The sequence below is a fragment of the Aegilops tauschii genome, chromosome 2, assembly GCF_002575655.3.
Source record: "Aegilops tauschii subsp. strangulata cultivar AL8/78 chromosome 2, Aet v6.0, whole genome shotgun sequence".
In the NCBI taxonomy this organism is placed as follows: domain Eukaryota; kingdom Viridiplantae; phylum Streptophyta; class Magnoliopsida; order Poales; family Poaceae; genus Aegilops; species Aegilops tauschii.
This window is the reverse complement of record NC_053036.3, coordinates 137,199,881-137,224,758: the sequence shown is the minus strand read 5'-3', so window position 1 is coordinate 137,224,758 and position 24,878 is coordinate 137,199,881.

The following is a 24,878-nucleotide window of genomic DNA, read 5'->3' as shown; positions in this document are numbered from 1 at the left end:
AGTTATGCATTGTGTATTTAAAGTTTTAAACATCCCCAATATTCGTACATATATTTGGCCACTTCTAGGAGGTTCTTGACTTCTGGCCCCTCTCATCGATCTTCAACGACGCGCCCAACTGTGGGCCCACGCGGTCAAAGTTGTGCATTGGAATTTTGAACATCACAGACCACCCTTTTCACTCATATATATTTGGGCCACATGCTGGTGTGGCTGTCTTTTGACCCTCTATAACGTTATTTTTTTGCTGCAAATACTCTGATGACGCTCAACGGACACAGGGTATAATATCTTAACCGTGTGCGATACAAGTGCGATGTGAATCACCACGCCCGCGCAAGCGCGAGAAAATTAAGGTGGAGGTACTGGCTCAACCGTCTGCGGTGCAAGTGCGCTGAAATCACCACGACCGCGCAAGCGCGAGCAAATTAAGGTGGAGGTACTGGCTCAACCGTGTGCGATGCAAGTGCGCTAAAATCAACACAACCGCGCAAGCGCGAGCAAATTAAGGTGGAGGTACTAGCTCAACCGTGTGCGATGCAAGTGCGCTGAAATCACCACGACCGCGCAAGCGCGAGCAAATTAAGGTGGAGGTACTGGCTCAACCGTGTGCGATGCAAGTGCGCTGAAAGCACCACGACCACGCAAGCGCGAGCAAATTAAGGTGGAGGTACTGGCTCAACCGTGTGTGATGCAAGTGCGCTGAAATCACCATGACCGCGCAAGCGCGAGCAAAGGGTGGAGGTACTGGCTCAACCGTGTGCGATGCAAGTGCGCTGTAAAACCACCACCTGTGCAAGCTAAAGGCGGGTAAGTTTATTTGGAAATTAGGATGAACCGTGTGCGATAGACCAGCTAGCTAGAAATATAAAAAACAAACTACCCGCCTTGAGCGTTGCAAAAATTGGCGGATCCGCGCCACTTTTCCTTATTATCATACACGCATACTGTTATTGGGCTGTGCGCGATCTTGGGCACTCCCGCCCCGCATCAATTCCTTTACCCAAATTTTAGTAGCCGTCATACTTCAACCATCGCCCACACTCCTCCAACACCGACCTTATAGTAAAATTGCAGTAGCCAAGAAATTTGAACCGTCGCCCTCCCTCGTCCACCACCATCTCCACCCACCATTACTAAAATTTTCAGTAGCCGCGGCATATCCTCAAACACCACCCCCCTCCACAGTCCCCACCCGCCCCCTCCCCCCTCGAACCCTAGCTCGCGGCCGCCATCGGAGCCGCTGCCAACCCCTGCCGGTCTGCCCGTTCCTCCTAGCTTAGATAATGAAGTTCAGGTTACCTAGCGATTCCCATACCGTCGCCCCACTCCCTTGAGTTTTTAGATGAGTCCTGTGGTGTCCCTCCCTGCTAGATCCACATCCCCTACTCCAGAATGTCGCATCCTAAGCTCGACCAGGTATCCCAGGGATGCCGACGAGCGTTCGGCCAAGAAGAGGTATATCATGGCCTCTCCGGCGGACGTTGGCGAGGTGGCCGCCGTTCGCCTTGAGCTGTCAATCCCGGAGCAACACATTGCCGCGGAAGCTGGCGAAGACGTTGACTATGTTTCCATGCCAAAGGCTTCATGTCAGCGGGCTAGCGTATTACTGTATCTCAGGAAAGCTGGCTACGACATCAAGCTCGTCCACACCGACGACTTCACGTGGGCCATGTCACATTTTAAGTGGTCCATCCGCAACCCCTCTGGTTCAACCGTCGTCGATCTCTTCGACAGTCCTGCCGCTGATATCCTCCGCCAAGTGGTCAAGGATTTGCGAGCTTTATACGCCATTGAGCCCATTTTGTCACTTCTGAAGGACACATTCTACGGCGGCGGCTTGGGATCCTCAATTGCCAAGTCAGATCACATCGACCACGACCACGACCACGAGGAGGGCACCCATGAAGGTTCTTCCAAGGTGAAACAGCCCATCTGTGACATCAGAGAGCGCACCATGGGTCTGTGCTCTTCCAACTGGAAGGATCCCGTCCATGAAATGTGAGGCAACATTCTATCAGCAAATCTTACCTTTTCTAGCTTGCCAACCCGTACCCTTTGTTGTAGTAGCCTTTGACGTGGGGTGCTTTAACTGTGTCACGTTTAATTATTTCAATTATCCAAAAATGTATTGTTCAATAGGTCTATGTGATGTTTAAGTATGAATTGTCAACTTCAGTTTCACGAATGGCTATATTTGGTTGTTTATAGTGAGTAGATGCCTTGGTTATCTGTATTTGGTTGTTAGGTTGGTTGGAGTGAGCATTTTTCCAGCTATCGAGCAGATGCCTTGTTTATCTGTATTTGGTTCTTAATTTTATTGCGGTGAGCATTTGTCCATTATCAACCAGATGCCTTGTTTATCTGTATTTGGTTGTTAGGTTGCTTTTTTTAGCATTTGTCCAGTTATCAAGCAGTTGACTTGTTTATCTATATTTGGTTGTTAGGTTGCTTTTATTTTTTTGCATTTGTCCAGTTATCAAGCAGATGCCTTGTTTATCTTTATCTGCTTGTTAGGTTGGTTGCAGTGAGCATTTGTCCAGTTTTCAAGCATATGCCCTGTTTATCTATATTTGCTTGTTAGGTTGGTTGCAGTGAGACTCTGTCCAGTTTTCAACTGTGCCGCTCGACTACATCAATACCAGTTTGAACGGCTATATTTGGTTCCAGTTATTCCTAGTGTAGTTAGCACATGCCCTTTATTTCAGTTTTATACATTTATCTAGTGTGATGTTTAAGCATTACCTACGTTCTATTCATTTTCAACAATACCAGTTTGAATTGCAATATTTGATGGCTATTAAGCCTGCTGTCGGTAACATTGCCTTCCATTTTATATCTGCTTTAACAGCATGCTAAAACTAACACATTCAAGCTATCATTTGGAGATTATGTTGTTTACCTTTTCTATATTTGTTTGATGTTAAGGTTGCTGTACTTATCATGCCTTTCCACTACTTATGCAGGACAACAACAGGAGTGGCCACCATTTTCCGCCGAGATTAGCTTCATCCCTCGGCTTGTACTCCCCCCGTTGTTCCATAATGTAGTGCATATAGATCCAGGCCTAGACACTAGTTAGCTTCTAATATTGACTTGCTGCTTGTAGGTACATATGCCCTTGGCAAGGATCCACGCATCAACCCTTTTTGCGTATGGGGCAATGAGATATTGATGAACAAGCATCAAGTGAGGAAACTGATAAGGATTATTAGCAAAAAGATACGAATGGTGGCAAGCAAATTATTTGTTTATGCTCTATCCAACACAACAGTGAGCTGTAGGATGGTAACTACAAACTCTGCAGCCTTCTCTTTTTACTGCCCATAATGAGTTGTTAGACAACAATGTCTGAATCTTTTTCGTTCCCAGTGGTTCCCGAAGCAGTTCACTCAAGATTACCTCGCAAAGTACATGATTGGTGGACACGCAATGAAGATTAACGTATTACATCCAGACTACAATGAGCATCGAGAAGTCCTAATGAAGACAGTGAAGGATGGACGGGCAGCCATCACAAGGGGTTGGCCTAGAGTCGTGCATGCATTAGACATGGAGGAGGGCACAATATTGGCATTCCGCATCACCTTCTCCGATAACCAGAATGTCTTTCGCCTCTCTCTTTACTGTCTTTAGTACAACTATGGTTCATCATTCTTTACTTGGTGCTTCCGTAGTTCTTCAGTATATGTACCTGTGCATCGAATTATGCATTCGTGGTTGAACCTATATTTGTAATAAACATGGTTGGATATGAAAAAAGTGATTGCCTACTTTCAAATTCAAAACATGTGATTTTTAAATTAGGTATTAATTAGGGATTAATCAGGGATTACACTGCACACGGTTTGCGAAAGCGAAACATCTGCGATATACGTGGAGATCAGAAACGTTTCTAGGATCCACCACGTGTGCGATCAATCTCCACTACACACACGAATTTCTCTTGAAAACCGTTTGTGTTAGGCCACCTTGCGCAAACGTTTACCACATAAAAACTGTGTGTGATGGACAGCCTTTGCCACACAGTTTCTTCTATGGACCGTGTGTGATGCATTCAATAACGCAAACGATAAAATTGTTAATATCGTGTGCAATGGCAACACTATCACAAACGATTTAACAGGGAAAATTGTGTGTGATGTACCTGTGAACGGAAATGTTTTCCTTGGAGTGACTGTGTGGGATGTACATACGAACAGAAACGTTTAGCAGGGACTTACTGTGTGGGATGTACTTGCGACCGGAAATAATTTCGCCTGTATAATTGTATTTTTTAGCTCTACTGTACATATTTCCGTGTTTGAGCGCTCGCCGGTCGCACACGACCTCATTTTGCCAAGCGTGTGTGCTAGGAGGGCATATCCCCGATGGTTTCTGGGTCGTGTGGGAAGGACCCCCCTATCGCCCACACTCACTGGCAACGGTTCCAAATGTCTTCGTGGAAAGGGGTTAAAAATCGTTTGTTTAGGACCGACGCGCACCAGTGTCCTTTGCTGGTAGCTCCAGAACCTGTCAGATGAGATCTTTGGCTTCTTGAAGGGGTTCTTGGCCTTGTCGAAGAAAGTATTGTGCTCTCTGAAGCTTAGCACACTGAAGGAGCCTCGTGTAGTAGCAGCATTAGGAAGCCTTGGCAGCCTAGGCTTTGGCTCTGCGTTTGAGGCCTTTGCTCCACATGATAGTCATATTGGGGAACATGAGTAGTGGGTGGTATCAAGATAGGCCACCAGACAGTAACGAGCTCACCATGATTTTATGCACGTTCCATTATGTGAGGCACAGGGGAAGGAACGGCCACATCTGAGGTGGATGGCTGCGCATTGTCTTCCGTGGCAGCAATGAGTTCGGGCTGCACATTATCTTCAACCATGACAACGTCATTGGCTTCAGTAGTGGTGGTGGCAGCCGCATTGGCCTCAACTTCCGTGTCTTTCTTCTTGAACAACGGGAACAACGGTAGGGCGGTAGGGGGAACTGTTTTAGGGTCTTCTTCTTTTTCTTCATCCGTTGATGCAGCTGGAATGTCTTCAGCCGTTGTGGCTTCAGATACTTGAGTAGTCACTGAAGGGATGGCTTCAGGAAACACTTGACGTGCTACTGAGCTCGTGTTTTGCACATTCTCTTCAGGAATGCTGGACATGGAGACAGCAGGCCTAGGGCCTCTGTGAAGCCTTCGAAAATAGGGTGACGGCTGTGGTGAAGGAGTGGTCTTCTCCATGTCTTCGGGAGTGGTGACATGAGCAGGTGGAGTGCGAGGGATCACTTCATGTAACGGGGAGTTGGGGTGTTGCTCATCCCAGAATACATCTTGTGTGATTGGCGTCGTGGGACCGCCAATGCTTATCAATTCACTGCTCGTAGGAGCAGGCGATGATACCGGGTTGGGCTGGCTCTGAGGAAGGACTTCATCGTCTTCAACATTGTCATCATGACTAATGTCTTCAGCTGCGGTGGAGTCAGTAGCTGGAATATCTTCAGACTCATGAGCCTCTGTGGAAGCAGGCTCATGCACAATGAGACGACGCTGATGGTTGGTTGATGCAGGTAGGGCAACATAAATAGGCTCGACAAGCAATGGTTCTTAGGGAGCAGCATGTTCTTTGCGTGAAGACTTGGTCTTCAACTTCTTGGAGGGAGCAGCATCAAAAGTATCATGGTGCTTCCTCTTCTTGGCTTTAGCCTCAGCTTGCTTAGTCCTCTTCTACTCAAATGCTACTGAAGGAACCTTTGGCTTCGAGCCAGTTATACTGGTAGGGAAGACAATGCTTGGTATTTCCTGCCTTGGAGCTTCGGGTTCAGCTTCAGCAGGCTTCTTCTTCTTCTTGGCAGCCAGCTTGGGGTCGATGCCTAGACGCCCAAGAGCCTTTCTCTTCACAACCTCATTGTGAGCCTGGACGCACTTTTCAGCATAGTACTTCATGCGCTCACGAGAGCCTTTGGCTTCATCACGTTTCTGCTGGAACTGAGCCTTGATGTCAATCATCATTTGCTTGAAGTTTTGAACATTAACGACACTGAGCTTTGCCATATGCTTCTTGAACTGGGCCTTCTCATAGTCAATTTTGTTTTTCAGCTCAACAATCTTCTGGGCTATATCAAGTTCCTTGGCTATGCAGCCCTAAAATTTGACACTAATGTCAATGGGCAGCTGCAGATCATCAATGTTGAGAGAGGTGTCCTCAAACCACACATCAATGAAGTTGTTGAGAATATCGGCATAAAAAAGAGGCAAGTCCTTGAAGATTTCAGCCTCTTGCTTGCTCTCGATAAGCATTTCCAGAGCATCATCAGCAAGATCTTCATCACTGGAGAGATCTATAGTATTTTGTTCGTTTTGCAAGATGCAAGCTGGAGTGAGGTCATGCCCAGAAATCTTCTTGGGCTTCTTGGACTTCTTAGAGATGAGAGATTGATCTTCAGACTACACACTGGATTCAGGAGGTGCATATTTCAATGGTTTCATTATTGAAGCTTTTGGCTTCGGAGGCTTAGGATCATCCTCATGCTCCTCTTTGGCAGCAGCCTCTTCGATAGTGGCCCTCTGTGCATCAATGTTGTTGAAGGGGCCAATGATATTCTGATTTGCTTCTCGACTGCCATCTGGCCTTGGAGCTGCTATCCAGGGTTGAAGTCAATCGCCAGGTCCTTCTTGTTTTACACAGCAGAAGCATGTGCAAACTGAAGATTTTGCTCAAACAGTTCATGTTCACGACACCATCGGAGACTGGATGGGTTGGCATCTTCAGGATGAGGTCCTCTGACCATGCAAGGATAGAAGACCTTTGCAATGGCTTCAGCCTTTGTCTTGGGGTGCAGCTTCCTATACAAAATATCGGCCCATGGTGGCCTCACAACATTCTTCTCAGCGTACTCTGAAGTCACAAAGTGATATAGGAACCATTGTTCTGCCCAGTATCCACGAATCCATTGAACTCGAGACTTGCGCTCCCCGTAGGTTTCTTCTGGGTCAGTCTTGTACAACTCATACAGATCCGGTGGCAAATCCTTAGCAGTGTTACCACAACGCTGCCTGCCACCCTTCCTTGCAGATTTTCTAGTTGCCATTGGATTCAAACTGAAAGGCTTCACCACAGTGCTAGGCTTCAATCTACTTGTCAGACAAGAGCTGGCTTGTGGAGATTCAATGTGATGATGTAAGAACTCTTCAAATGAATGCAGACTATGAGAACCAAGGGATTCTCCCACGGGCATGTACCTGTGACAACATTAGAGATGCGAGGGGAGGGGAAGAGGTCATATGCATTCTCAGAAGATTTTGACGATAAATCAGTTTGAAGACATTGACCTCATAGTGTGAAGACATTCACTTATTGATGTGAGTTGGTTCCAGATTTGTACGAACCCATGAATACATACAAGTGAGGAATCTACCTAGTTGTAATACATAAGTGAACATATTTTCAAGTTATGAGATGCAGAAACATAAAGATATAGATTTGGAAGTGTAGAAACAACTTTTGGAAGATGTGGCCAGTTCAATGCATCAAATAAACGGTAAAATCGAGTCTTATTTGCCGCACGACGAACTGCTAGACGAGGCGGAAGGAGGCTGAGCAATCCAATCTCCCACGCCCTAACTTGGCGGCGGAATACACCTACGGCGGCGGCGGAGAAGACAATGTCCGTGGCCGGCGTGAAGACGACGTCGAAGAGGTTGCGGCAGCGAAGCGCTTCGTCTCTGGCGTCGACTGATGCTAGCAGTGGCTCTAGGGTTTGAGCGAGATGGCAAGGTGGGAGAAGAGATATTGACCACGAGGGGGAGTATTTATAAGGAGAAGGGGTGGCGCAGTGCAATTACACAGGTGCCCTTGGCGGTTCACATCTGGTGGGCACGTGGCAAGCATGCAACTTATCGAAGGTCGAGCCATGATCCCACACGCGCCTGGTTTGTTGGGTGGTCGTTTCGGCCTCTCCTGTATTCAGGAAAAAGGATAAGAGAAAACGGTTTTAAATGTGTGTCTCTGTATCTTCAGCTGACAAGGACACACTGAAGACATTCGACACGTGTCAACAAAATGCATATGAAGAGACACAGAGAATTTGAGGGATAAGCACATAAGGGGTTAGGTCTGATCACATTCACTTAGTGCAGAAAATAGCAACTTGAAAACATAGCTATAAGTGAATGTTGTAGAGGACAAAACACACACACACACACAGATATATATATATATATATATATATATATATATATATATATATATATATATATATATATATCAGTGAAGACCAGATCAACATGCGAAGATGAACTTTGAAGTCAAATCAATGTTGAATTCTGAGGACAAATGCCTGGCCTTAAGACAGAAGATTGATGAGAGTGATTGTAATATTGTGTGCCTTCAAGAAACCAAAAGAGAGACCTTTGACACATCTTACTTAAAAAAATTCTGCCCCTCTAGAATTAATAATTTTTCCTTCCTCCCCTCTGTTGGAGCTTCTGGGGCTCCTGGTGGCCTGGAATGGCTCTCACTTCTCAGGAGAAATCATTGCACAAAACAGGTTTTCACTTTCCATGCAGTTCACCAGTTTGATTTCCAATCAGTCTTGGATTCTTTCAAATATCTATGGTCCATGTGACCCACAAGACAAAATGGAGTTTATTAACTGGTTTTTAAATATTCACATGCCTGATGATGTTGATTGGATCTTAATGGGAGATTTCAACCTTATGAGGGCACCATCAGATAGGAACAGACCTGGGGGAGATGTTAATGATATGCTTATGTTCAACGAGGCAATTAGTAACCAAGGTTTGGTTGAATTACCTTTGCATGGTAGAAAGTTCAGCTGGAGTAACATGCAGCATGATCCTTTGTTGGTCAAACTTGACTGGTTTTTCACTTCTGCTTCCTGGATGACTTCTTTCCCTAACACAATTGTGCTACCACTTGCAAAACCTATATCTGATCACTTGCCCTGTGTAATAAAAGTTGGTACTTCTATCCCAAAGGCAAGAGTATTCAGGTTTGAGAACTATTGGCTGCATCATTCTGATTTCAAACAGGTTGTTGCTTCTGCTTGGAGTATCCCAGTGGGAAACCTTGATTCTGTTAAGTCTTTGAATGCTAAGTTCAAGATTTTAAGAAGAGCTTTGAAGCTGTGGGCTAAATCTCTGTCATGTCTGGAAACTACATGTCAGGACCCCGATTTCAAGTCACACCGATCTAGCCTGTAACACCTCATATCACATTGCGGCCTCACGCACGGTACTCCCACGGGTGTCACCTTACCATGGCCCGGGACCGTTTGCGCCTTTTGGCTCACGTATATGACAATGTCGCTAGCATCCATATGACAGAGAACCCGGGCCGACATGGCTAGTCGTGAACCCAAAGCGGCACTAACGTATGGGGACAGGCATACATGAATCAACATCGAACGTGTCGGTCAGCAGCGTGTGAATCCGGGCTGTAGCACTGGGCTAACAGGACTCCGGGAACCCGGGCTGTAGCAGGCTAGGCAGGACTCCAGATGTCACCGCGTGACATTTCCCCGAAGGGACAGACACAGGAACGATATGACTCACATGCCGGCCAGTCAAGTGTCCAGAGCAGTAGTGCTGGGCTAGCAGGACTCCGGTGAACCGGGCTGTAGCGGACTACTATGGCTCAAGGAGGCACTAGTCTACATTTCCCCATAAGAGAGGCTGCCAAGGATAAACAACTAGATTGTCGGATCCCACACATACCAAGCATTTCAAACATACACACAATATGCTCGATATGTGCAAATACAAGATGGCATCACAACAAAACTCTACAACTCCAAGTACTTTATTTAAAGGGCTCCGGAGAGCCTTACATAACTTGTTCATACAGATAGGGGTCACATGACCCGACACTCAAGTCATACAATCATACAAGCACATGCGGAAGCAAACTGTCTGGGTACAGACACTAGAAAGAAAGAAGGCTTGACGAAGCCTGTCTATCTACATAGGCCCTTCACAAGCCTAGATCACCACCTGGGTGGCAAGTCACTCGTCGTCGTCGAGTTCTACGTAGAACCCATCAGAAGGGGCGGTGTTGTCGTCTGAAAACAGTAATTAAAGCAACATGAGTACAAAGGTACTCAGCAAGTCTTACAACAGATCCTACTATACATGTTCATTCTCAAGAAGGTAGTGGGGTTATTGCAGCAAGCCAGCTTTGACTCTTGGCTAAGCTATCCTACGGTACACCACTTGTGAAATAGTTTTCGCACACGAGTCCACTAATCACCATCTCAATACTCCACCGTGGATCCTCCCTCGTCATCCCACGAGAGGGCCATCCGCGGTACTCACACTTATCTTGTGGCTTTTAGTAGTATCCATTTACTTGTCTATGAACTGCATAAGCGACCAAGTAGTCCTTTACCGCGGACGCGGCTATTCGAATAGTTTTATACCCTGCAGGGGTGTACTTCGTCACACACGCTCTCACCACTTATCGTCGCTACACGACGTGTACTCGGCAACCTTCAAGCGGAAGCCCAACGTGGGTGTCGGCCACAGCCTACATAAACACTCGAGTCTCTAGTCCAGGTTTATCGCCTATTCAGGTTCCATCCGCAGGGAGTCCGGCCGAGGTTTCCACATACGGCCCCGAACGATGTGTGCAGGGTTCCCGGACACCAAACGGGCGACTCGGTACACCGTGCCACGAGCCTACCGCATCACAGCCCACCCCTTGGTCAGCGCTGTCCACGGCCTCCAGCTTACTACAAACACCAGAAACTACGTGCAACTCCTGGACAGAGGACAAGGGTGAATAAGAAGCCGAGGGGGTCCATTGGTTTTGGGCCCAATGTGTGGTAGTAGCTGAATCTTAAATCACGCATACAGATCTCAGTTCTTAGGGACGGTCTCAATGAAACAACCCACCATGTACTCCTACATGGCCTCCCATCGATACCTTTACCAAATCGTATTCAACACTTCACTCTCATTATCGACACACACACTTTCACTCTAGTTCATCACCCTGATGAGCCAGACCTGACACAACTCTAAGCGTAGCAAGCATAGCATTGTAGGAACACAACATGGCTCACTCAACTCCTACTCATGCTAGTGGGTTTCATCTAGTTACTGTGGCAATGACAAGTCATGCAAAGGAAAGTAGGTTCAACTACCGCAACACACGCAGCGGTTTGAATCGCGTTGTCTTAATGAAGTAAACGAGAGCAGAAGCGAGAAGATTGGTTTGTATCGAAATGATCAATGGTTGCTTGCCTTACGGAGTGGTGGTGGGATACTGCCCTTCAGTTGGATACCCGTGAATATCCTCGGAGGCAGGACCTACCACAATGAACACATCGAAGCACAATCAATGCCAAGCAAGTGCAACAATATGATGCATGCATGAGACATGGCAAAATGGATGTATTGGGCTAATGCAACTAAGACCAGATGGGTTTGGACTAATTTGAATCAAAGATTCAAATTCCAAGTTCATAAATGGCCCATATTAGTGCTTTATCTTGTTCTGTATAAAACAGTAGGTTAACTTGCTTAATCATCCATGAAACCAGTACAGATGGATAGAATGGATTTTTCTGATCATTTTTCATATATAATTCTTTTCATTCTGAGCTATAGATTATTTTCTATGATTTTTTTGAAGTTTGTGATAATTTCTGGAATTTCCAATATAAGAATAATTCCAGTAATGCTTTACTGCGTCAGCCTGACGTCAGTGTGACGTCAGCAGGTCAACGGGGTCGTCCAGGTCAAACCTGACGCGTGGGTCCCCTGTGTCAGTGTCACTGTTAGGTAATTAGTTAATTATGATTAGTTTAACTCTCTGACTCAGATTAATTAGCAGGCGGCCCCACTTGTCAGTGACCCTGGGGGGGTCAACCTGTGGTCAAACCACGTTGACTCGCCGGCGTTTAGCCGCCGGCGACGTCCAGACGCGGCGGTGCAGTGCGTGATCCCCCCCGGCGACCAAAAGGACGGCGGAGAGTACCTACGGGTAGCTGAGGGCGAACGGCGTCGACTGGTGGTGGTAGTGGGGCTCGGGGTCGCCGGAATCGACGCCGGCGACGAGCCGTGCGGCTGCCGGGGTACGGGCGTGGTTGAAACCGTAGCTAGAGAGCACGGCGAGGAACGTGTGAGGGTGCTACGGGTTCCTGGCGTTGCGGTGAAGCTAATGGCTACGGTGGTGCGGCCGTTGGATGGCCGGAGCCTCGTCGGCGACGAGCTCGTGCGGCGGCGCATGTGGGTGAGCTTCGTGCGGTGGCTACAGAGCTCGAGAGAGAGAGAGGAGAGGATGGGAAGGTGGCCATGCTCACGGCGGTTGCGACGGAGCAGGCGGCGAGGTCGGAGGCGAGCTGTTGCAGTGGCGACGGCGGAGGGGATCTCCGACGGGGAGCGGCGAAGGCGAGGTCGGTGACGGAGCTTCAGGGCAACCGAGCGCTCGGGGCTCGGCTTGCTCGAAGGAGAGGGCGACGGCGGTGCTGTAGGACACGCTGGAACGACGCGAGGTCGACGGTGGGCGCGGCTACTCCGGTGAGGTGTCTGCGGCGGCGTCGGCCATGGTGGGGAGAAAGCGAGGGAGAGGCGATGGGGGAGAATGACGGTGTCCAGAGGCTCGGGGCGCGTCGAGGGAGGTCGGCCAGCTCATCCGCGGCGAGGGCGGCAAGCAGCTGGCGCCGTGGCGAGCTCACGCTCGCCGGCGTCACCTCTCTGCCTGCTTTGGCGAGAGCAGGCAGCTGACTGGCGCGGGCCAGCACAGTGCTGGGCCGCCAGGTGGGCTGCCAGGTAAGTTTCTCTGCCTTCTGTTTCTTTCTCTTTTTATTTATTTCTGTTCTGTGTTTTGAAATAGTAAAAATACTATTTCATTTGGAAAAATCCTGAAAATATTCTGAGGCACCTTTGAGATTATTACCAACAGCCTAAAAATACTTTCAAAATTATTTGGTCATTTGAAAATATTTATAGCATTTAAAATGCCCAAATGCAAGTACTTATGACTTGTGCAAAAATCCAAGATGGCCTCCAAAAATATGAAACCATTTTTGGCAGAGGTTTTAGCCAAGACCAAAGGTGGTGAACATTTATGGAGGGCATTTCAGGTTCATTGAAAAGAATTTTAGTAAACCCTAGTTGTTCCAGGGGGGGTGCTGGGGGTTTCTGGCATTCCCCATTTCAGGTTTCTGTGAAATGTAAACATGATGCAACACTCTAATGCATGAACTAGCTAGGATGTGACACTGCAATTGCAAAGTTAAATGAGCTCATCTTCATGTGGGATTTCTTTGAGGAATTTAGAGAGCTCGATATTCATGAATGGAACTGCAGGGCTATGCTTAAAGAACAACTACTTATATTGCTGAGGAATCAAAAGATATATTGGAAGCAGAGAGGAAAAATCAAGGGGGTGAAGTTTGGAGATGAAAACACAAAATTCTTTCACACAAAAGCTTCCATCAATTACAGGCATAATCATATTGCTATTCTTCACAATGAGGACCAAGTGGAGATCTCAGATCATGCTGGCAAAGCTGCAATTCTCTTGGATGCTTACAAAAAAAGAATGGGCACATCCCAAAAAACCACAATGCACTTTGATTTGGTTTCTTTGTATGGGCAGAGACACCATTCTGATATTTTTGCTAATCTGGAACTGCCTTTTACTGAAGAAGAAATTGAAGCTGTTGTTAATGATCTCCCAAATGACAAGTCTCCTGGCCCTGATGGTTTTAACAATGAATTCCTCAAGTCATGTTGGGATATTATTAAAGAAGATGTGCTCAAATTCATTTATAATTTTCATGCAGGGCACATCTCCCTTGAGAGTTTGAACACTTCATTCATAACACTCATTCCAAAGGGGAGTACTCCATTGACAGCAAATGATTTTAGGCCTATCTCTTTACTGAATAGCTGTCTGAAAATTGTTACTAAGCTGCTCGCAAATAGATTGCAAAAGGTGATTCTGAAATTGGTCCACATCAACCAATATGGTTTCCTTAAAGAAAGATCTATTCATGACTGTTTGGGGTGGGCTTATGAATATTTACACCAATGTCATAAGTCAAAGGAGGAAATCATTGTTCTGAAATTGGATTTTGAAAAGGCTTTTGACACCATTGAACATCAGGCTATGTTGGATATTTTAAAAGCAAAGGGCTTTGGGGACAGATGGCTTACATGGATCAAATTACTGTTTACTTCTGCATCCTCTGCTATATTACTAAATGGTGTTCCTGGAAAAAAAATATTGCCTTAGAGGTGTAAGGCAGGGGGACCCTCTGTCCCCTCTTCTCTTTGTGCTTGCTGCTGATCTACTTCAGACAATTCTCAACAAGGCAATGCACCTGGGTTTGGTAACTTCTCCCTTGCAGGTGGAGTCATGCCCTGATTTTCCAATTGTCCAGTATGCTGATGACACCTTGGTTATTCTGCAAGCAGATGCAAAGCAATTACATTGCCTCAAAGCCCTTCTCAATACTTTTGCTGATGCCACAGGCCTTAAAGTTAACTACAATAAATCAAGTATGATTCCAATAAATGTGCCAGAAGAGAAGATGGAGATTTTGATAAATACTTTTCATTGCAAGAAGGAATCTTTTCCAATCAAGTATTTGGGAGCACCCCTAGGCCTTCATAAACCTACTGTTGAGCAATGTTTTCCTCTTGTCACAAGACTGCAGAAGAAGATTGTGGGATTGTCCACCTTTATGACTTTGGCTGGGAGATTGTTGCTAGTAACATCTGTCCTCAACTCACTGTTGATCTATCTCATGGGATGCCTTGATGTGCCTGTCACCATTAAAACCCAAGCCATAAAATACTTGAGACATTGTCTTTGGAGAGGCCCTGATTTGGAAGACCATAGACCTGCCATGGTGGCATGGAGTACTGTGTGTAGACCTAAAAATCAAGGTGGCTTAGGAGTGATTGATATTTTTGTTCAGAATAAAGCGTTGCTTCTCAAGAACCAACATAAGTTCTACAACAGACACAATATTCCCTGGGTCAATTTGATTTGGGAATCCTACTACAGCAATGATTCTCTACCCGGTAATAGCTGGATGGGATCTTTTTGGTGGAAGGAAAACCTTAAGCTGATTGATAACTATAAGTCCTTGGCCAGATGCAACATAGGTGATGGAAAGAGTGCTTATTTTTGGACTGATCTTTGGCCCTCACATTGCTTGCAAGACATGTTCCCCCACTTATTCTCATTTGTGAAAAACAAGGATGCTACTGTTCACACCATTCTCCAAACTGAGTACTTAGAGGACCTATTTCATCTACCACTGACTGTGCAAGCTTTCCAGGAATTTGAGGCTATGGAGGACATATGCATAGCTTTAAGGGCCTCTAATACTTTGGATTGCACTGACACCTGGAGTTACATATGGGGAACTGAGGAATTCTCTATGGCTAAGGCATATAAAGTACTGATGGGAGTTAAAGTTATACCATAGCAGTTCAATTGGATCTGGAGCAGTTCTTGTCAGCCAAAACATAAGGTATTCTTTTGGAGACTACTTCATGACAGGCTCAATACTAGAAATCGTCTGAGAAGGAAATCTTTTCAGCTGGGCAACTATAATTGTGATGTCAACAATTGTCCACGGGAAGAGACTCTTCAGCACCTTTTCTGGACTTGCCCTTTTGCTGCACAGTGTTGGGACCTGATCTGCCCTTCCAGACAGGCAAATGTTTCAATCATGGAAGCTTTTCTTGATCTCAAGCAGAAACTTCATGTACCTTTCTTCATGGAGATAGTTATCCTTGCCTCTTGGGCTATTTGGATCTCCAGGAACAACATGATTTTCCAAGCAATTCAACCTAGCATTCAAAGGTGGAAAGCCATCTTCATGGAGGAGCTCTCTCTTCTCAGATTCAGAGTTAAAAAGAGCTATGCTGGAGCATACTGTTTTTGGCTGGATAATCTTGTTCTGTAATCCTAGTTCTTAGTTGTTAGTTTTTCTTTTCTCCTTTTTTTGGCTTCCTCCTTGGCTTATCTCAAGCCTTTTGTACTTTGGTTCCTTTCTGGGCCTTTACTTTTTTAGATTAATAAAAATTGCAGTGGGGTTTTGCCCTACTGTGTATAGTCAAAAAAAAATTATGAAGAAAGCAATCAAGACACCGAATGAAAATCTTTAAGAAAGGTTGGTGGTGGCGTTACCCACCATATAGGGTAATTAGTTAATTAGGATTAGTTTAACTCTCTGACTCAGATTAATTAGCAGGCGGCCCCACTTGTCAGTGACCCTGGGGGGGTCAACCTGTGGTCAAACCACGTTGACTCGCCGGCGTTTAGCCGCCGGCGACGTCCAGACGCGGCGGTGGAGTGCGGGATCCCCCCCGGCGACCAAAAGGACGGCGGAGAGTACCTACGGGTAGCTGAGGGCGAACGGCGTCGACTGGTGGTGGTAGTGGGGCTCGGGGTCGCCGGAATCGACGCGGGCGACGAGCCGTGCGGCTGCCGGGGTACGGGCGTGGTTGAAACCATAGCTAGAGAGCACGGCGAGGAACGTGCGAGGGTGCTATGGGTTCCTGGCGTTGCGGTGAAGCTAATGGCTACGGTGGTGCGGCCGTTGGATGGCCGGAGCCTCGTCGGCGACGAGCTCGTGCGGCGGCGCGTGCGGGTGAGCTTTGTGCGGTGGCTGCAGAGCTCGAGAGAGAGAGAGGAGAGGATGGGAAGGTGGCCATGCTCACGGCAGTTGCGACGGAGCAGGCGGCGAGGTCGGAGGCGAGCTGTTGCAGTGGCGACGGCGGAGGGGATCTCCGACGGGGAGCGGCGAAGGCGAGGTCGGTGATGGAGCTTCAGGGCAACCGAGCGCTCGGGGCTCGGCTTGCTCGAAGGAGCGGGCGACGGCGGTGCTGTAGGACACGCTGGAACGGCGCGAGGTCGACGGTGGGCGCGGCTACTCCGGTGAGGTGTCTGCGGCGGCGTCGGCCATGGTGGGGAGAAAGCGAGGGAGAGGCGATGGGGGAGAATGACGGTGTCCAGAGGCTCGGGGCGCGTCGAGGGAGGTCGGCCAGCTCATCCGCGGCGAGGGCGGCAAGCAGCTGGCGCCGTGGCGAGCTCACGCTCGCCGGCGTCACCTCTCTGCCTGCTCTGGCGAGAGCAGGCAGCTGACTGGCGCGGGCCAGCACAGTGCTGGGCCGCCAGGTGGGCTGCCAGGTAAGTTTCTCTGCCTTCTGTTTCTTTCTCTTTTTATTTATTTCTGTTCTGTGTTTTGAAATAGTAAAAATACTATTTCATTTGGAAAAATCCTGAAAATATTCTGAGGCACCTTTGAGATTATTCCCAACAGCCTAAAAATACTTTCAAAATTATTTGGGCATTTGAAAATATTTATAGCATTTAAAATGCCCAAATGCAAGTACTTATGACTTGTGCAAAAATCCAAGATGGCCTCCAAAAATATGAAACCATTTTTGGCAGAGGTTTTAGCCAAGACCAAAGGTGGTGAACATTTATGGAGGGCATTTCAGGTTCATTGAAAAGAATTTTAGTAAACCCTAGTTGTTCCGGGGGGGGTGCTGGGGGTTTCTGGCATTCCCCATTTCAGGTTTCTGTGAAATGTAAACATGATGCAACACTCTAATGCATGAACTAGCTAGGATGTGACAACTCACCCCCACTCAAAAGAATCTCGTCCCGAGATTTAGGATCCGTTGGGAAGAAGGTGGGGTACTCAAGTCGAAGACGATCCTCCCTTTCCCAAGTAGCTTCTTTCTCGGAATGGTGTGACCATTGAACTTTGAGAAACTTGATGTTTTGGCGTCGAGTGGTACGCTCGGCTTGATCAAGGATTCGAAGGGGATACTCTCGGTATGTGAGATTATCTTGGAGACCAAGCGTTTCGTGGTCCACTCCACGGATAGGATCCAAGAAGCAACGCCTGAGTTGGGAAACGTGGAAGACGTCATGAACCTTGGAAAGATGCGGAGGTAGTTCCAATTGGTAGGCAACTTCTCCTCGCTTGGCAAGAATGCGAAAGGGTCCAATGTAGCGAGGAGCCAATTTGCCTTTGATACCGAATCGATGGGTTCCCTTTAAAGGAGTCACCCGAAGGTAAGCCTTCTCGTCAACCTCAAAAGTCATAGCCTTATGTTTGCGATCATAATGGCTCTTTTGGCGAGATTGGGCTGTTTTCAATTTCTCACGAATAATGTGAACCTGCTCTTCTGCTTCCTGAATCATATCCGGGCCAAAGAGTTGTCTTTCCCCGGTTCCTGACCAGTTAAGAGGCGTTCGACATTTTCGTCCATAGAGAACCTCGAAAGGGGCTTTGCGCAAGCTAGCTTGGTAACTATTGTTATAAGCGAACTCGGCGAATGGAAGGCATTTCTCCCAATCCATGCCAAACGAAATGACAGAAGCTCGGAGCATATCCTCCAGAATTTGATTAACTCGTTCTATCTGACCACTTGATTGAGGGTGAAAGGCGGTGCTAAAAGAGAGACGAGTTCCCATAGCATTTTGGAAACTTTCCCAAAATCGAGAGGTGAAGAGACTTCCACGGTCTGAGTTAATTTCCAATGGAACACCATGAAGAGACACTATTCGGGAGATGTACAAGTCTGCTAGCTGGCTAGCGGTTATACTCTCACGAACTGGTAGGAAGTGGGCTACTTTCGAAAGGCGATCGACAACAACGAAGATAGCATTATTCCCTCTCTTGGTCCTGGGAAACCCGGTAATGAAATCCATACCGATTTTATCCCATTTCCATTCAGGAATAGCCAGAGGCTGAAGGGTGCCAGCAGGCCGTTGATGCTCTGCTTTAACACGACGGCAAACGTCGCAATTAGCAATGTATTGAGCAATTTCTCTCTTCATCCTAGTCCACCAAAACCTCTGGCGTAGGTCTTGATACATTTTAGTACTACCGGGATGAATGGTGAGAGGAGATTCATGAGCTTCCTTAAGGATCAATCGCCTCAGGTTGCGTACCTTGGGAACCACTAGGCGGTCTCCAAAGAACACAACACCTTGGTCATCAACGGAGAAACAATCCGCGACTCCTTTCTTGATGTTTCTCTTAATACGGGATATTCCTGGATCTACCTTCTGAGCTTTGATGATCTGATCCGTAAGGATTGGTTTCGCCACCAGGGTGGATAGAAATCCTTGAGGAGCAATGTGAAGGTTAAGCTTACAGAATTCCTCGTGGAGAAGTGGTTGACTTTGTTGTAACATCAAGTTGTTACAATAGGATTTACGGCTTAGCGCATCAGCCATGACGTTGGCTTTGCCCGGGGTGTAAGTAATTCCTAAGTCGTAGTCTGAGATCAACTCGACCCAACGTCTTTGCCTGAGATTCAAATCCGGCTGGGTGAAGATGTATTTTAGACTCTGGTGGTCGGTGAAAATCTCGTAACGGTTACCGAGAAGGTAATGTTGGCATGTTTTGAGTGCATGGACTACGGCTGCAAGCTCTAGATCATGTGTGGGATAATTATCCTCATGTGGACGCAACTGTCGGGAAGCGTAGGCAATCACATGACGATCTTGCATGAGTATGCAACCTAGTCCTTGTCGCGAGGCGTCGCAATAGATAACAAAGTCCTTAGAAAAATCTGGTGGTACGAGTACGGGGGCAGATGTCAGGCGTCTTTTCAGTTCCTGGAAGCCGAACTCGCACTGTGGGGTCCACTCGAACTTTTTATCTTTCTTGAGGAGTTTGGTTAGAGGTTTAGCAACCTTGGAGAAATTCTCGACGAAGCGGCGACAGTAGCTCGCTAAGCCAAGCAAACTCCGGACTTGCTTGACCGTTTCAGGGGGAGTCCAGTCAAGGATGGCTTGAACTCGCTCGGGATTAACAGCAATACCCTTACCAGAGATCACGTGGCCTAGGTAGGTCACTTCTGGCAACCAGAATTCACACTTAGAGAATTTAGCATAAAGGCGATGCTCTCGAAGTTTCGTCAGTACTAGCCTTAAATGCTCGGCATGTTCTGCCTCGTTCTTGGAGTAGATGAGTATATCATCGAGGTATACTACGACGAATTTATCCAAATACTCCATGAAGATTGAGTTCATTAACCGAGAAAAGGTGGCTGGAGCGTTGGTTAACCCGAAGGACATGACAGTATACTCGTATTGGCCATAACGAGTAACAAAGGCCGTTTTAAGAATGTCCCCGTTCTTGATTTTGATTTGATGGTAGCCCAACCTCAAATCCATCTTAGAGAAGACTGAGGATCCAGCGAGCTGATCATACAGGTCGTTGATCCTAGGAAGCGGATACTTGTTCTTGATTGTGACTAGGTTGACGGGTCGGTAATCTACAACCATCCGATCCATACCATCCTTCTTCTTGACGAAGAGGATGGGGCAAGCCCACGGAGAAGAACTAGGACGGATGAAACCCTTTTTCAAGGACTCATCGAGTTGTTTCTTAAGCTCGGCTAGCTCTAGGGGTGCCATCTTATAGGGTCTTCTAGAGATTGGGACGGTTCCTGGAACAAGGTCTATCACGAACTCGACATCCCTGTCAGGTGGAATACCCGGCAGTTATTCAGGGAAGACATCCGGGAAGTCACGGACTACCGGCACATCTTCGAGGTCTGGAAGAGGGTTGGCATTTAATGAGTAGAGCTGACGCTTAGACACTCGGGTCAAAACATTGACTGTCTTGCCCGACGGATGGGTGAGTTGAACAGTTCTAGTAGAGCAATCAATCTTAGCATAATGGGCTGACATCCAGTCCATACCCAAGATGATGTTTATGTCCGAGGACTTGAGAGCTATTAGTGACGCAAGGAAGACCAATCTGTCAACAAGAATTTCATTTCCATGGCTTATCTTAGAGGTTTGCCACTTACTACCAGGGGTTTGGATTACCATGGAAGTGGGCATGTCACAAAATGTGGTGTTGTGCAATCGAGCATAGCTCTCGGAGATAAATGAATGAGATGCTCCAGTATCGAAAAGAATAGTTGCCGGATGGCAATTAACAAGGAGCGTACCAAGGACGACGTTGGGATCCTCATGAGTTTCTTTAGCTGAAACATAGTTGACATGGCCACGTGCAGTGGTGGCTGGCTTGGCGTAGCAAGTCTTTCCTGCTGGCTTACCACGGCCAACGGACTGTCCAGGTTGGTTGAGGTTGTTTCGGGGGCACTCGCGCAAATAGTGACCCGTTTCTCCACACTTGAAGCATGTCACAATATTGGGGCGTGGAGCGGCATTAGCAGCGGGGCCACCATAAACCTTGGGCGGTGCATGCTGCTGGTTGGGGAGAGGCGCCTCGAAGGATGGCCTCGGAGTGAACCTGGGTGGCAGAGCAGTATTTGGAATCCAGACCCGGCGCTTCTGGTATCCGGAGCCGGATGAGGAACCAAAATCGCGAGAGTGCTTGCGTGTAGCGTCATAGTCAGTCTGTCCTGTCTCGGAACTGATGGCCTTATTGACCAACTTCTGGAAAGAGGTGCACTCATGCAGACGAAGATCACGGCGAAGCTCAGGGCTAAGTCCCTTGCGGAACCTTGCCTGCTTCTTGGCGTCGGTGGATACCTCTTCAGGAGCATAGCGTGCTAGATTTCCAAACTCACGGTTATATGCATCCACGGTCAGTCTGCCTTGGGTGAAGTTGCAGAATTCTTCCCGCTTACGATCTATGAGACCCTCCGGAATGTGATGCTCACGGAAAGCCTCACTGAACTCAGCCCAAGTAGTGATTTGGCCAGCTGGGCGCATAGCCTCAAAGTTCTCCCACCAAAGGCTAGCAGGGCCTTCAAGGTGATAGGCAGCGTAGGTAACCTTATCAGCTTCGGCTACGTTGGCAGAACGTAGCTTATGGGTGATGCTGCGAAGCCAATCATCCGCATCAAGGGGCTCGACGGAATGGTTGAACTTCGGTGGGTACAACTTGATAAAGTCATTGATGGACACCAGGTCGTTCCTCTGGTGACGTGCGGTATTCTGCTCAATTCGCTCTAGCAAGCGGTTAGTCTCACGCTTGTTTCTTTCTGCCTCCAGCATAACTTCGGCCAGTGAAGGCGGTTGGGGCAGGTTCTCCGCCCTGGCTGCATTGGCTTCACCCTGCGCCTGGACGGCAGGGTTGTTGCGGGTGTTAACCATCCTAGGAGAAACAAAGCAACGGTTTAGACGAGGATGGCTAAATCTTGATAGGGAAATGCGGAATGTAATGGATAACACGGAATGCGGAGATGATCATTGGTATGACAATGGTAACATAGCAACATACATATACCAACGGTCATACACGCCATGCATAGTTTAGTACAAGCCCAGGCTAAGGTACAACTACGATGAAAGACGGTACATCTCATCAGAGGCATTCCAAGCTCCTATACATTATTTTTCTACACCTCCGGAACATGATACACACCAAGTCGCATCCCACAAGACACGTAGGACTGTGGAGATTACAACTGTTACAATACTAGTAGAACTACTACCAACTCAGACGTCTCCGTAGTAATCTTCATAGAAGTCACCACCATGTCCTGGGAGCTGAACAAGATCATCCGGAAACAGTCGGTCCTGTGGAGCTTGTGGTCCATAGGGACTCGGGTGTGGCCTTGGTCCAACAAACGGTGACAGACGGGGTCCACGAGGAGGGGTGATGCCTCCTACATCACACCATTCCATACATTCTGGCAGACCAGATCGCACGGGGTATAAGTCCCTCATGTCCATGAACCCAGCTTGCACGGCAGGTGCAAACCGTGTCACTGTGGCCCAGTGATCAGCACGAGCATTAAAGAGCTCCATTCGCAAGGCACGGTTCTCACGGTCCTTGTCCTCAAGCATCTCGGTGGTGGTGCGGAGTAGTGAGTCCTCATGGGTAGAATCACAATAAGTAGCCTGATAGTACCCCTGTGCCCCAGGGAGTGCTGCTGGCATGTAGCGGTAGTCGGTGTTCTGAAGCAAAGCAGTTCTGGCTCGCATGATAGTCATCATTGAGTAAGCTGCGTCCTGCACAAACATCTCGATAGTAACCCCAAGTCCATAAGAGCAATGGAGGGGTTCAGTGGCTCCAGGATAGGATGGGTAAATCCTGACTGTGCAAAGATATTGGCTTTGATTAAAGTCTCGAAACTGCTCCTCGACGGTATACTCGGGATACCAACGATAGCCTGTCTCAACCATCACTCGGACCAACATGGCCGTGTGACCAGGTACGCCGATGCACCGGGTCAGACGAACCACTTGGTTCTGGGAACGGGTGGCCATCAGGGTAGTAGAAACTGAACCGAAGCATGGAACCAACAATCCTATAAGTTACTACGGATTAGTAACACGTGAACCAGATAGAGAGGAGAGAGCCTAATCCTTAACCCACGTGGAATGAGAAGAGTATGACTCAGATCAGAGGGCATGAGGTAAAGGAGTAAAAGCACCTTACATTCCCTCCCACAATCAATTCCCCTACATATAACCAAAGCATTTCTAGACTCGACATCGACCAGTTTGGCTTATCGCACCTACAGGCAGTCCGGCTCTGATGCCAACGCTGTCAGGACCCCGATTCCAAGTCACACCGATCTAGCCTGTAACACCTCATATCACATTGCGGCCTCACGCACGGTACTCCCACGGGTGTCGCCTTACCATGGCCCGGGACCGTTTGCGCCTTTTGGCTCACGTATATGACAATGTCGCTAGCATCCATATGACAGAGAACCCGGGCCGACATGGCTAGTCGTGAACCCAAAGCGGCACTAACGTATGAGGACAGGCATACATGAATCAACATCGAACGTGTCGGTCAGCAGCGTGTGAATCCGGGCTGTAGCACTGGGCTAACAGGACTCCGGGAACCCGGGCTGTAGCAGGCTAGGCAGGACTCCAGATGTCACCGCGTGACATTTCCCCGAAGGGACAAACACAGGAACGATATGACTCACATGCCGGCCAGTCAAGTGTCCAGAGCAGTAGTGCTGGGCTAGCAGGACTCCGGTGAACCGGGCTGTAGCGGACTACATGGCTCAAGGAGGCACTAGTCTACATTTCCCCATAAGAGAGGCTGCCAAGGATAAACAACTAGATTGTCGGATCCCACACATACCAAGCATTTCAAACATACACACAATATGCTCGATGTGTGCAAATACAACATGGCATCACAACAAAACTCTACAACTCCAAGTACTTTATTTAAAGGGCTCCGGAGAGCCTTACATAACTTGTTCATACAGATAGGGGTCACATGACCCGACACTCAAGTCATACAATCATACAAGCACATGCGGAAGCAAACTGTCTGGGTACAGACACTAGAAAGAAAGAAGGCTTGACGAAGCCTGTCTATCTACATAGGCCCTTCACAAGCCTAGATCACCACCTGGGTGGCAAGTCACTCGTCGTCGTCGAGTTCTACGTAGAACCCATCAGAAGGGGCGGTGTTGTCGTCTGAAAACAGTAATTAAAGCAACATGAGTACAAAGGTACTCAGCAAGTCTTACAACAGATCCTACTATACATGTTCATTCTCAAGAAGGTAGTGGGGTTATTGCAGCAAGCCAGCTTTGACTCTTGGCTAAGCTATCCTACGGTACACCACTTGTGAAATAGTTTTCGCACACGAGTCCACTAATCACCATCTCAATACTCCACCGTGGATCCTCCCTCGTCATCCCACGAGAGGGCCATCCGCGGTACTCACACTTATCTTGTGGCTTTTAGTAGTATCCATTTACTTGTCTATGAACTGCATAAGCGACCAAGTAGTCCTTTACCGTGGACGCGGCTATTCGAATAGTTTTATACCCTGCAGGGGTGTACTTCGTCACACACGCTCTCACCACTTATCGTTGCTACACGACGTGTACTCGGCAACCTTCAAGCGGAAGCCCAACGTGGGTGTCAGCCACAACCTACCTAAACACTCGAGTCTCTAGTCCAGGTTTATCGCCTATTCAGGTTCCA